General features: G+C 37.5%; 1 long non-coding RNA gene across 1 annotated transcript in view; it reads left to right on the top strand.

Annotated features, from left to right (window-relative positions):
* Nucleotides 1-1,247: 1,247 nt before the first annotated feature.
* The window catches only part of LOC126830605 (uncharacterized), a 99,668-nt gene continuing 87,917 nt past the window's right edge, over nucleotides 1,248-12,998 (top strand). The window contains exon 1 of the long non-coding RNA XR_007683873.1: nucleotides 1,248-1,432. This is a non-coding gene — a long non-coding RNA (uncharacterized LOC126830605). The remainder of the gene's footprint in view (nucleotides 1,433-12,998) is intronic.

Genomic DNA, 12,998 nt, shown 5'->3' on the forward strand with positions numbered 1-12,998 from the left:
TGGCTGTAACATCACAGGCTGTAGCTTTTTTCTCAACATTCCGTTGGTTCCAATCTTTATAGGCACAATGGGGACAACATTTGGCAATCTCCTCATCATAATTTTGTAGGGGGTTGACCATTTAGATTTTTTGCTACACGGATTTGAAGTTGACTGGGGTGAAAATCTCACTTCCGACACAATGACTGCTCTGCAGAAAGACACTTTACACCCCCTATCCCTCCGCTGTAATATCATCAGTATTACCCAAAACTGCTATGAAATTGCAAATTTGATCCCTTTTCTCCAATTCTAGACCAAAACGTCAACCCAAAAATGCAGGAAGAGGGGAGAAAAAAATTAAGGGAGAAATGTATATTTATAACTCGCACTACATTCGTCCATCATGAAATAAAGGGAAATAATTACTAGTCTTAGTCCATACACGACTCACGAGTTATCTCCCGTGAACCTCCGATTTGGGAACAAATCAGCGAGGCTTCTTAAAGTAGCTAAGTCTCTAACTCAATATCATCCAAAATCTTCAACATTGAAAACACGATTTATTTGTCAAATTAAATTAACATTCATGTTGTGATCTTACCGGAAAAAGATGGACTTTTGATATCCAATATTTAAGACAAAATTAACATTTTACCATTGGTATACGAATCGCGTACCATAATTATAATGCGCTTCAGCCCCAGTTGTATCAAGAGACTCGATGGACGAGGCTAGACACATTGCACCAAATCAAACGGCGTATGTAGACTGGAATAGCCAGACGCTAGGAATTTGCACTCGCTTGAGACTGCTGGCTTATTTCGCCGAACATAACTGATTTGAAATTGGAGTAAATACGAAAACCATTGAATGTAAATCAGTTTATATACATTCATGCTACAGTATTATATGTGTTGCGACCTACTTTTGTCAATTTCTAGGTCCCAAATGTTAGCGATTTAGCTCCTTTAAATTCAACTAAATTGTTATATTGTGTTTCCACAGTCAACATTTTTGGGGTTATTGGCTGTTATTTTGAAGTTATTGGGTAATTAGACGCAAAGTATTATTATGATGCATATATTTGAAATGAATTCCGGTAGTCTTTCAAATAAATTCACCTACAGCGCCTTTATCTGGCCTGTGGAGAGATCAAAATGTATTATACATTTAAAATAAGTCAGTTTTGTGGGAGGAATCGGGGATTTTAGAAGTGAATTCCGGTGAATTCCGGTGATTGTAAATGAATTCCGGTGATTGTAAATGAATTCCGGTGATTGGTCTACCCGCAAATAATTTACGGGGAATAACTCTGATTAGTTTCTGAATTATTTTTTTCCTGGAAGAAAAGATTGCTGTAGTGTTAGAGAAGAGGTAGAAAATGAAGCCAGCAATAGTAGCAGACGAAATGTTTCCCGAAGGCGCTGGTCCATACATGGACATAGAAGAGGTAGATATAATTCCATTTCCTGCTGGTGTATAAATTCAAACATCCACTTTACATACAGAAAATGTCAGTAATTTACTGGTTGGTAGTAGCCTACTGTTAGTAGTTGTACTAGTTACTAGTACTGTAGTAGGCTACTCTAGTCTAGTACTTAGTTATAGTAGGCCTACAGCAATTTATAAATTTAGCTATGACTATGACTAAAATTTGTTAAGAATCATATATGCCTTATCAAGCTCAATTTCATATCCCTAGTATTATAAAAACAACAGATGTTAAAGGAGTCAAGTTGTTAACTCAATATTACTGAAAATAGCCTATGTATGACTCCGTAAATAAATATCTTCTATGGTGGAGGTATTTTCTTTTATTTGGGAAAGCCTTTCAACTTGTAAATCATAAACTGTTGCTACAAAAGTAGTTCAGCTCTGAACGTAGGTCTCATTACACTCGCGCTGTACGTTCAGGAACCGTCCTATTGAATCTTTGGCGAAACTGAAATCGCCTCCCAGTCAATTTTACTGGGCAACTTTTGACTGCTAAACAGTGGGGTGTCAATCCGTGTGAATGCCTGTACAATATAAAGGAACATTTTAGTGAAGGCTGGTAGGAGAACCTCCAAGCTGTGGAAAAAATTGCGAAACGAATGATTCTTGATTTTTATGAAAGGTATATGTGAGTATGACTTTAGGACAAAAGTCCCCAAAAATCGGCCTCAGGCAAAAAAATTTATAGCCATTTTTAGTTTTGGTATCCAAATTTTGGGAAAAAACAATATATCGTATTTTTTCTTTGACATTGTTACTTTGTATGGTGTCAAAATATTGGTTTTCTGGGTCACAGAATCCGAAAAAGCCATTAATTTTATCGTCCGGTTACCATGGCAGCCAGTTTCATACTTGGTATCCGATTTTCAATGAAAAAATATGCAAAAAAACGAAAATAATGACGTGTGTATATCTAATTATGGTTCATTTTCTAAACACTGGACGCAGTAATACAACATAATCATTTCTCGTGGTATTAAGATCAAGTTTAAAAGTTTGCCCTGTCCAAAAGTCGAAGACGTCGTATCGCAGCCTGACCATGCATGCAAAAATAATATATATTTTCTGATACTAGTGTCAATAGTGGAAAGAATGGTGAATCCTGTCAGAACAAAGAAATCGTTGAGTCTGATGAAGATGGTGATGACTGATCGTATTAGATAACCAGTTGACAATGATTTTGATTATTTGCAGTTCATTATTTTTGCTTATGACAATTGGAGCAACAATATAGTAAAATATTTTCAATAAGACAAACAAATTTTGATAATGTTACCAGCAAGAAATATATTGTGGCGAGTAAAATCCAAAATATTTTCAACATTTGATGAGATTTTCATGTTATTCCGTTTATATATTAGTTCAGCAATAGAATTATTTTTTGCTACATTTAATTTGAACATGTGGTCATTAGAAGGTTATGTACAGAGTCGTCTTTATGATTAATAATGTAATTTTGGTTTGTAAGTTCGCTAGACATGATAACTTGTTGAAATAAATTCAAATTACAATGATGAATTCGATAGGTTCTCAGAATATCAACTTTATTCAAACAATGAACCACAATAAAATTCCATTTAATTACTATATCTCGCTTTTGCGATGTCTTCAGTTAAATATATCAATTCAAAATGTTTAAAACACTACCTGAATCAATAATGGAAACCATTTCATTTTCACGGGGCAAGTGCCCGTCTTCTAAAAATTTGACTAGAATGCTATAATTATATAAATTACTTTTGTCCCGTAGATTAGCGGACACTGTCCCGTATATTAGATACACTTGAAATTCATGTTTAATAGACACTAGACACACATTTAATGGAATACATTACTTAAAACACCTAATCCATTTGCAAGTTACTTAATCCATTGGCAATTTAACCATAATATAATCTTTTCGTACAAGTGAAAATGAAAAGGAAAAAAAGTTTATTTACATCTACAGTACCTGAAAAGAGTAAGAAATATGCCACGTATATGTTTACTGTATTTCAATTTTCTCGTACTATACTATTCAAAAAAAGTAGGGGATATTTGATTTTGGGGGCATAATACTAAAATATGCAAATGACTACGAAAAAAGTCACTATAGAACCTAACAGAAGAAACATTTCCAGTTACATGTGACGCCCAAACGCACCAATAGCTACCGCATGGAATGCAGGTGATGCTTGGGATCATCATGGGGGTCCAACCCAAGATTTGCACGACTCTGACTTTGAATGTTACAGTCATTGTGGCATTGAATTCCAGGGTGGAAACATCAGTTTAATTGTTTTAGTGACCAGAAAACAAATTTTGATATGCGTCGGCTTACCCAAAATGAAAGGTTACGTGCCCTTGGCATGCTACAGATCGGCACAACACAGGCGGTTGTGGCGCGGACGATGAATGTTTCTCAGTCTGTCATAAGCAGGCTATGGTCCAGATACCGTGATACACAATCTGTACAGGACAGACCACGCTCAGGTCGACCAAGGGCGACAACTCAAGCCCAGGATCGATTTATCCGTACCTTGGCCTTGAGAAATCGTGTCATCACAGCAAATCAGATCAGCGCTCATCTTCAAACAGACACTGGTGTGAGAGTGAGTGGCCAGACGATTCGGAATCGACTGCATAGGGGTCACCTTCGCACCCGACGTCCTCGCGTGATCCCTTGTTTGAGAGATCATCACATTCAGGCAAGACGTCGTTGGTGTAGGGATCGTCAACACTGGGATAATCGACGCTGGAGCAATGTGATGTTTTCAGATGAGTCAAGGTTCACTGTTGATTTTTTGGACAGACGTAGGAGGGTGTGGCGTCGTCAAAACGAGCGCTTCCAAGACGTTAACGTCATCAGACATGATCGATTTGGGGGTGGTTCTGTTATGGTGTGGGGAGGCATCACTGTTGCTGGAAGAACGGCTTTACATGTTGTTGCAGGGCGTGTTACAGGCCAGTACTACCGGGACAACATCTTGGCAGTCCATGTTGTGCCGTTCGCACGACGTCATGGCCGCCGTTTCATCTTCCAGGATGACAACGCAAGATGTCACAGGGCCAGGATCGTTACAGGTTACCTCCAACAACAGAACATCACCACATTACCTTGGCCAGCACTGAGTCCCGACCTCTCCCCCATCGAGCATGTCTGGGACATGCTTGGACAGAGGTTACGTCAACGTCAACAACGTCCTGCCAATGTCCAAGAACTTGCTGCTGCGTTGCAACAGGAATGGGACAATCTGGACCAAAATGACCTTAGACGTCTCATTAGGAGTATGCCACGTCGGATCAATGCTTGTTTGGCAAACAGAGGAGGATTTACCCGTTACTGACTTGGTTGTGATGCTGTGGTAACTTTGCTGTTTGACCCCGGGTATCATTTTACCCTTATAATGGTCAGTCTGTGCCTTACTTAGTCTAACGATCATTTGGAATAAATCGATGAATGTGAACTTCATTTCATTTTGTCATTTGTTTCTTCGTCAGTTTCATTAGGTGACTTTAATAACACTTAAAAATCAAATATCCCCTACTTTTTTTGAATAGTATAATTAAAAAATCAATCTGAACAATATTAAAGAACTATTAACAAAACTATTTGTCTCTTAAGAGATCGAACATTAGTCCCGTAGATTAAGGTACGTAAGCTGCCATAGCATTAAGCAATTTACAAAAGATTCTGAGTCGATGGGATATATACTTTTCCAAATATCCAGTCTCGAAATTCAATGCACACTGAAAATGTACAAAATATACCCATTTTCACATTCAATTTTCGTCATGTGGGACATAGGTTAAAATTTTGAAAAATTTTGATTATGAAATATCAATTATCCTACTGTACAAGTGCTATTTTTGTGTATTTTCTTGGATCTGCGTTGTTAACTAAATGAAGACAAGTTTGTTGGTTGTTAATATTTCTCTATTCTTTGGTTAACAATAATCAACATAACTTACAGCAGACAATTAATGTAACAATTATTGGTTCAATGCTTAATGGTAAATAAGCTCCAATGTGGATATGGGAATTGACATATACTTGTGTCTCCAATATCCAAATATAGGTAAATCAAGTCTGTCCTTACGGATGTGATCTGAATTGATCTTGTTGTGACAGGTTTCTAGAAAGCTGCCTCTAATTCTGTTATTCGGGTCTATTTTGAATCGGGTTTTATTGATACTATACAGTAAAGATTTACATATGGGTAACAAGCAAATGGCGGATTGGAACTTTCTAGAAAGAAGTCAACATAATCTCTAAACTAAAGCATTCTTAAAACAGGAGTTTTCTCCCCTTAACTGAGAATGAATGGCATTAACCCTATAAACTTGTACACACTCCCCCCTTATTGACTGCAAGTTAATAACAAATAATCGTTCATGTAATCTGGACACATGTCTAGTGATAAATATTGTCCTAAATACTACACTAACACAAATGAAAACAATTAAAATTCAAAACTCAATTGTTAGTTTGGTTTTAGTTCAACAATGATAATGACACTGAACTTGCAAATTTATTCTCTGATTTCTTTCAAATAAAAATACAGAAAATACGAACTGAACTTGATGATTTAAATAAAACTATTGACTTTAACGCTCATGATTTTGATAAGTTAGAAAATCCTGTTTATTTAGAAAATTTTAACTTGGTTAGTGAATCTTTTGTTTTAAAGCTAATTAAATCGTCTGCTCCTAAATCTTGTTCATTAGATCCTGTTCCGACTTCTGTTCTTAAGGACTGTCTAGACGAAGTTATTCCAGTTTTTACCAATATTATTAATTCTTGTATATCATCCGCTACTATTCCCAACGTTTTCAAACAAGCTTATGTTACCCCTTTAATTAAAAAGTCTACACTGGATCCTAATGTTTTTAAAAATTACAGGCCAGTCTCTAACTTAAGTTTTATTTCTAAAATATTGGAGAAATGTATTGCTTCTCAGATAAAGGCCCATCTAGATGATAACTATTTGTATGAACCATTTCAAAGTGCTTATAAACAATTTCACAGTACCGAAACAGCTTTAACCCGGGTTTCAAATGATACTTTAATGGAAATTGATAATAGAAAATGTACATTTTTAATTTTATTAGATTTATCTGCTGCTTTCAACACGGTGGACCCTTCCATTCTTCTACGTAGACTTCAATTTAAATTCGGTATTTGTGGCTCTGCATTAAATCTTTTAGAGAGCTATCTTGTGGGTAGAAAACAGTGTATTTTAGTTAATTGCAAATCGTCGTCTGAATCTGTTTTGTCATCTGGGGTTCCCCAAGGTTCTGTTCTTGGTCCGATTTTATTTACCCTCTATACGTCACCATTAGGAGATATTGTCAGGTATATAGTATGAATGGGGGGGGGGCTTACGAAAGCTTCTTGGGTTGGACTCGGCAGACGAAGAAATTATAAATAATTTTTAGTACCTTTTTTATTATGGTTTCTAAATTGTATTAATGTATTATAGATTACTTTAATAATAAAGATTATGTTTGATGAGCATATTGTTTTTGTTTGGGGTTGATATAAACATAGAATAGATGCCTACCGGCTTCAAACAAGTTCATTAAATCCCTTTGCGCAGCCAGGTTCTCATTTGTTAAACTTAACTTCCGGTATAATTCGGATACTAACAAGAGTTGTTTCCCTTGACGATGACAGGATATTCATGCACCGTCACTAAATAAAATAACATCACCACAAACTCGGCAAAAGACTTTGTTCTTTTTTCCACTTGATACTCGATAGGAAGCCATCGTTATATATATAATTATCAGGTGTAAGTGTGATTACTACACGGTACTGGTGTTTAGGGGTCGCCGAGGTCACAGGTGATAGTTCATACGTCGTGTGCTATTCTTTTAATCATCGATTGGCATTCTACTAGAATTGTCACTAAATTAAGCAGAGGTCACAGGTGATAGGTCATAAGTCACAGGTGGAATCGCTAACATCGCGTGCTGATGTATTTATCATCGACTACCTTATTCTAGTAAATTATTATATGGTAATCAAAGTAAACAAAAAAAACAAATAAAAAAACAACAACAATAAAAATAAATAGTATTCTTTATTTTACATGATTTACGTGACAGTAATAATTTTTAAAAATGTGCCTGCAAAAAAATTTTTTAAAGCAAATGTGCCTGCGCACGCCGTGCGCATGTGCGCGGAAATATCGATGCCTGGCTATCTTTGATAGTTTTATGCTTATGGGAGCTCAAGTAAATAATATTTGTAAATTGTGCTATTTTAATATTAGAAATATAGGTAAAATACGTAAATGTGTAACTGTAGAGGCCACTTAGTCACTTGTTAATTCTCTGGTCACTTCTCGATTAGATAACTTTAATTCACTTTTAGTTGGTTTACCTTTAAAGCTTATAGATAAATTACAAAAAGTACAGAATACTGCGGCTAGACTTGTTACTTTAACTAAGAAATGTGACCACATAACTCCTGTTTTATATAATTTACACTGGTTACCTGTTAAATATCGAATTGATTTTAAGATTTTATTACTTACTTTTAAATGTTTAAATAATTTAGCTCCTGTTTACCTCTCAGATCTTTTAGAACTTTATACACCTGGCCGAACATTACGTACATCAGATAAACTACTTTTAAAGCCCAAAACTGTTCAACTAGTCTCTTATGGTCAGCACTCTTTTAGTTATCAAGCACCTGTTTTATGGAATAATCTACCATTTAGTTTAAGATGTTGTACATCTCTATATTCTTTTAAAAAACAACTTAAAACACATTTATTTAATCATACTTTTAACATGCCCATAATCTTGTTGTTTATGTGTGATTTACATTGTCACTTTGTAAAGTGCCCCTGAAAATGTTATATGAAAGGGTGCACTATAAATATGCTGTAATAATAATAATAATAATAATAATAATATAACTTCTGCACAGGTCTGTTCATTGAAACAGGTTTACCAGAGTTATTCAGAGTTCGTATCATGGCTGATCGAATGTTCCCATCACGACCGTTAAGCGTTTTCTCCACACGCCCCATATTCCAATTCAATCGCGAAGTCTTGTCGTCGTACATAATCACAACATCACCAACTTCAACAGACTGGCCTTTCGTCTCACGAGGTTTATGATGTTCGCGTAAATCTGTAAGATATTCATGTTTCCATTGGTTATGAAAATGATTAAGAACATTTGAGAGATACTTCTGTCGTTCTAACGGGTCAAGTTTATCTTCCAAAATCGTAACGGTTCTCGGCTCTGACAATAATCTTCTTCCAATTACCAATTCGGATGGCGTCAACGGATTACCTCCATCAGCACACACATAGGTTAAAGGTCTGGAGTTCAAAACTCATTCAATCTGAATGATTAACGTTAAAAGTTCCTTGTATGTTAAGCGTGCAGTTCCTAGCGATTTTTTTAGGCGTCTGTTTACTGAGCGAACCATCCGCTCGAAGAATCCCCCCCACCAGGGTGATCGTTCGACGTTATACTTCCATTCTATATTCTTTGATGCTGTGAAAGCCTTCAAATCTGCACATTGGAATGTTTTTCCATCGTCAGATATAACAAAGCGTAGAACTCCTCGACGTCCAATAAATCGGTTGAAACTACGAATGAAAGATGGCGTACTTGAATCAGGAACAAGATCGAGATGAATAGCTCGACTACTGGCGCAAGTATACAGTGCAATATAAGCTTTATGCATGTCATTTGATTTCAAATGGATATCCTATACATACAAAGGACCAGCATAGTCAACTCCGATATGACTAAAGGCAAAATCATCAGCGACACGAAACTGTGGTAAAGGTGGTGAGTTAGGGTTTCCATAGGCTTTACTCTCTAACTTCCTACAGACAGTACAACGTGAAATGATACCTTTTACAACTTGACGACCACGCACAATCCAATATTTAGATCTCAACTGAAATAAAGTTTCCTGCACACCACCGTGCATAACCTCAGCATGGCATCTCCAAATGATTAATGACGTCACATGGTGACCTTCAGGCAGAAACATAGGAAACTTAGTGTCAAAACTCAAGTTTGAATTACCGATTCTTCCGTGGCAACGAAGAATCTCATCATCATCCTTTATGAGGTTCAGTGAAACAGTTCTCTGTTTGAATTTATCATCTTTGGGATTAGTTGCTTGAAGGTCTCTGATCCAAATGATTTCGGAGGATTTCAATTCGTCTTCACTCAGTTCGCCATGATACAAAGCATCAGATTTCTGTACTCGACAACGAAGGTTGTGTATAAACCACAATACGTTAGATGTCACTCTCAACAGTGTGGAATATCTACTAAACCTTGACGCCAATATGATTGCATTCAAATTCAGCGTTGATTGATTTGATTGACTGATATTTGTGACTACACTCACAAGTTTGACCTTTAATTCTGACTCGAATTCTTCACTGTATCCGCTTGATTCGGTTTCTGATTGATTAAACCACTCTATTTTCGGCTTCGACAAAAAGGTAGGACCATGCCACTAGTTCTGATTTTGAACTAATTCGGATGAGGGACAACCTCTAGATGCGAGATCTGCGATATTCTCGTGCGTTGAACAATAAAACCAGTTCTCGATAGATGTCAATCGCCCGATTTCCATTACGCGATTCTGAACAAACTGTTTGTACTCTTTTGACGTATTCTTGATCCAGTGTAACGCTACTTGCGAATCTGACCAGTAGAAAACTTGACTGATATTGACATGACTAAGTGCCTTCAAAACACTCTGGGCATATGCATGTTCTGATGCATCTCAGAATACATGTAAGACTGTACAACTAGAATCAGACAAGTCTTCACAATAACATCTAGGAATCTGAATAATGTTAGACTTTTGTAACTCAGTTATTAAACATTTCCATTCAAGCACTAAACTCTTGTCTAGCTGATCATCCCAGTTAACACTTATGGTACACAGTTTCTGAAAAGACAACTTAAAGCTAAGTACTATCAGAGAAATGAGCCCTAAGGGGTCATAAAACTTTGACCCTACACTCAACACATCTTATAATACTTTTATTCACTGCTTCTTCTAAAATATGTACAAAACTTAAAGACTCCGTAACTAACTTGTATTGAGGGAGCCATATCCTAGCATGGCTAGGTACGAGTGTGCCAACTCCAATACGCTCTCCCTCATTTCGTCACGTCTGTGCCAAGGCGCCCATGGCCTCCGCTCTCGTGTCCTGTCCGGACCCCTCTCCCGATTCGTTTGTACTCTAGGTTTATAAACCATTCCAGTCAAAGGAATTTTATTAGACATCTGGCTGATGTATCATGTATCATATCAGGTTTAACATTTGCTTATCATCAAAGAAAGTTTAAATAAGACATGCCATCAAGGTAAGGTTACATAATCACATAGACCAAGAACTCCAGAGATGTCGATAGCGAACAGGTGTCAAGTTGGCAGGAAGCGTCTATAACATCAGATAATCTGTGATTATGTAACATCTTAATTGAACTAGAACATAGGTTCCCAACCTTTTTTGGGTGGCGACCCCATTCCAGACCCAGGATCAGATCGCGACCCCTCGAAGAACAAAGTCACATTTTACTATGAAACATCATTATCATTCACTTTATTATTGTTTACTTATAAAAAGTCTGATAACAAATTATTGATTTTTTTAATCAGTGTGATGGTTGCGCCTGTTTTTCAGCGACCAGGTTTTCAATGCGTGGCTCAACGCCACTCAGCTCGACAATCATGTCCCTTTCTATCTCCAGCTGGTTCCTAAATTTTGTTTTTATCACAACCATTGTAGAAAATGACTGTTCGCATAGGTATGACGACGGGTGCGGCATGAGGAACTGTATTGCATTCTTGGATAGACATGGATAGGATTCAAGCATTTGGCACCAGTAACTGGACAAAGACAAGGACTTGTACAGTGATTTAGCTCCGGAATCCTGCTGCAGTCTCACAAGCTCCTCTTGAGCGATATCATCGTTGGTGATGGCGTCTAATGGTGCACTGTATGGATCTCAGACCACGGTGAATGACTGGACGTAGAGCTCGGGGAAGTAGTGTTCGAACTGATCGATTAGTGACTGAAGAAGTTCAGTGATTTACTCAGAAAGATGCTCGACTGTCATGAAAGAGCATCAGGTTCGTGTCTTTCCTTTGAAGTGTACGATTAAGCACATTGATATGTTCAAAAATGTCACTCAAATAGCACAATTTAGCAAGCCAGTTTCTGGACTCCAGCATTGCCACCCATTCATTCTTGTTTTGTGTATGCAAAAACTCTTTTAACTCTTCACGTAACTTGTTAACATGGAGTACTGCATTACCTCGTGAAAGCCATCGTACCTGAGTGTAAAACAGTAAGTTCATGTGGTCAGCATTCATCTCATGAAAGAACAATCTGAATAATCTCGTGTTTAGGGCACTTAATTTGATGTGATTAACGATTTTTATCACCTGCGATAACACATTCATAAGAACTTCGGGCATCGTGCGAGCAGCAAGCGCCTCCCGGTGGATCATACAATGTATCATGAATGCATGAGGAGCAACTTGCTGTAATTTAGCTTTGAAGCCAGAATGTTTCCCATCCATTGCAGGAGCTCCATTTGTTGTTGATCCCATCAATTTATTGAAGTCCAGACCTTCTTGATTGCAAAATGCTTTGATTTTTGTGAAAATGTCAGCTCCTTTATTTAGTTGTCTGCTTGATAGCCGTAACAATTTTTGGGGTGATGTCCTCACTCATTTCACAAATTGTAAGACAAACAATGTTATTTGAGAGAGGAAGGATCCCGAGTTTACTAACCTGGTCTTCTCCGATCATGAGAGAAACCATTTTCTTGGCGCATGGCATTATCAGTTCTTCACCGATGGTGTGTGTTTTTTTAGCTTTTGCGATGAGCAATGAAACATGATATGACGCTTCCAAAGCACGTGCATTTGTCTGAAGACTTTTACCTTCTTTATCCAAGCGGGTCTTCCTAAGGGCGATTAACTTCCATTCGAAAAATGAGCGATCTCTATCTTTGTATGCTGCATGTTTTGATGACAGATGCCGTTGTAACTTGTTCGTTTTCATGGATTCAGTCGAAAGTACTTCATAACAAATGATGCACTGAGGTTTCTGGACTCCACGATCTGTCACATAATAGAAACCTAGCTCAATGAATTGTTCATGGTAAGGTCGTCCATGTGATGCGCCGGCCATCTCCCTTCACAACAAGTACCACTTTAATGAGAAACGTAATGTTCAAGAAGATCCGATGTAAAATGGATGAACCGACGCTCACGGTCTTGTTAGCTCGCCACCTGCCAAATGCTGATGACTCTCAGGCCCGAAAACTACCTGAATTGCACCCGCGATGTAGGGCGTGCAATTATGCAGTAGTAATTAGGATGCTGGGCTAATGCACAAAGTGAAAGTGCTACGGAGAATCCTGTCAGAGTGAGAAAACAATGACAGACCGATAAAACAAATCGTGGCCAAGAGAGGAAATCGATTAGCAATGTGGCAAGAGCTGTATAGATCACATGTTCCCGAGGCAA

Source organism: Patella vulgata, chromosome 1 (assembly GCF_932274485.2).
Source record: "Patella vulgata chromosome 1, xgPatVulg1.2, whole genome shotgun sequence".
In the NCBI taxonomy this organism is placed as follows: Eukaryota; Metazoa; Mollusca; class Gastropoda; family Patellidae; genus Patella; species Patella vulgata.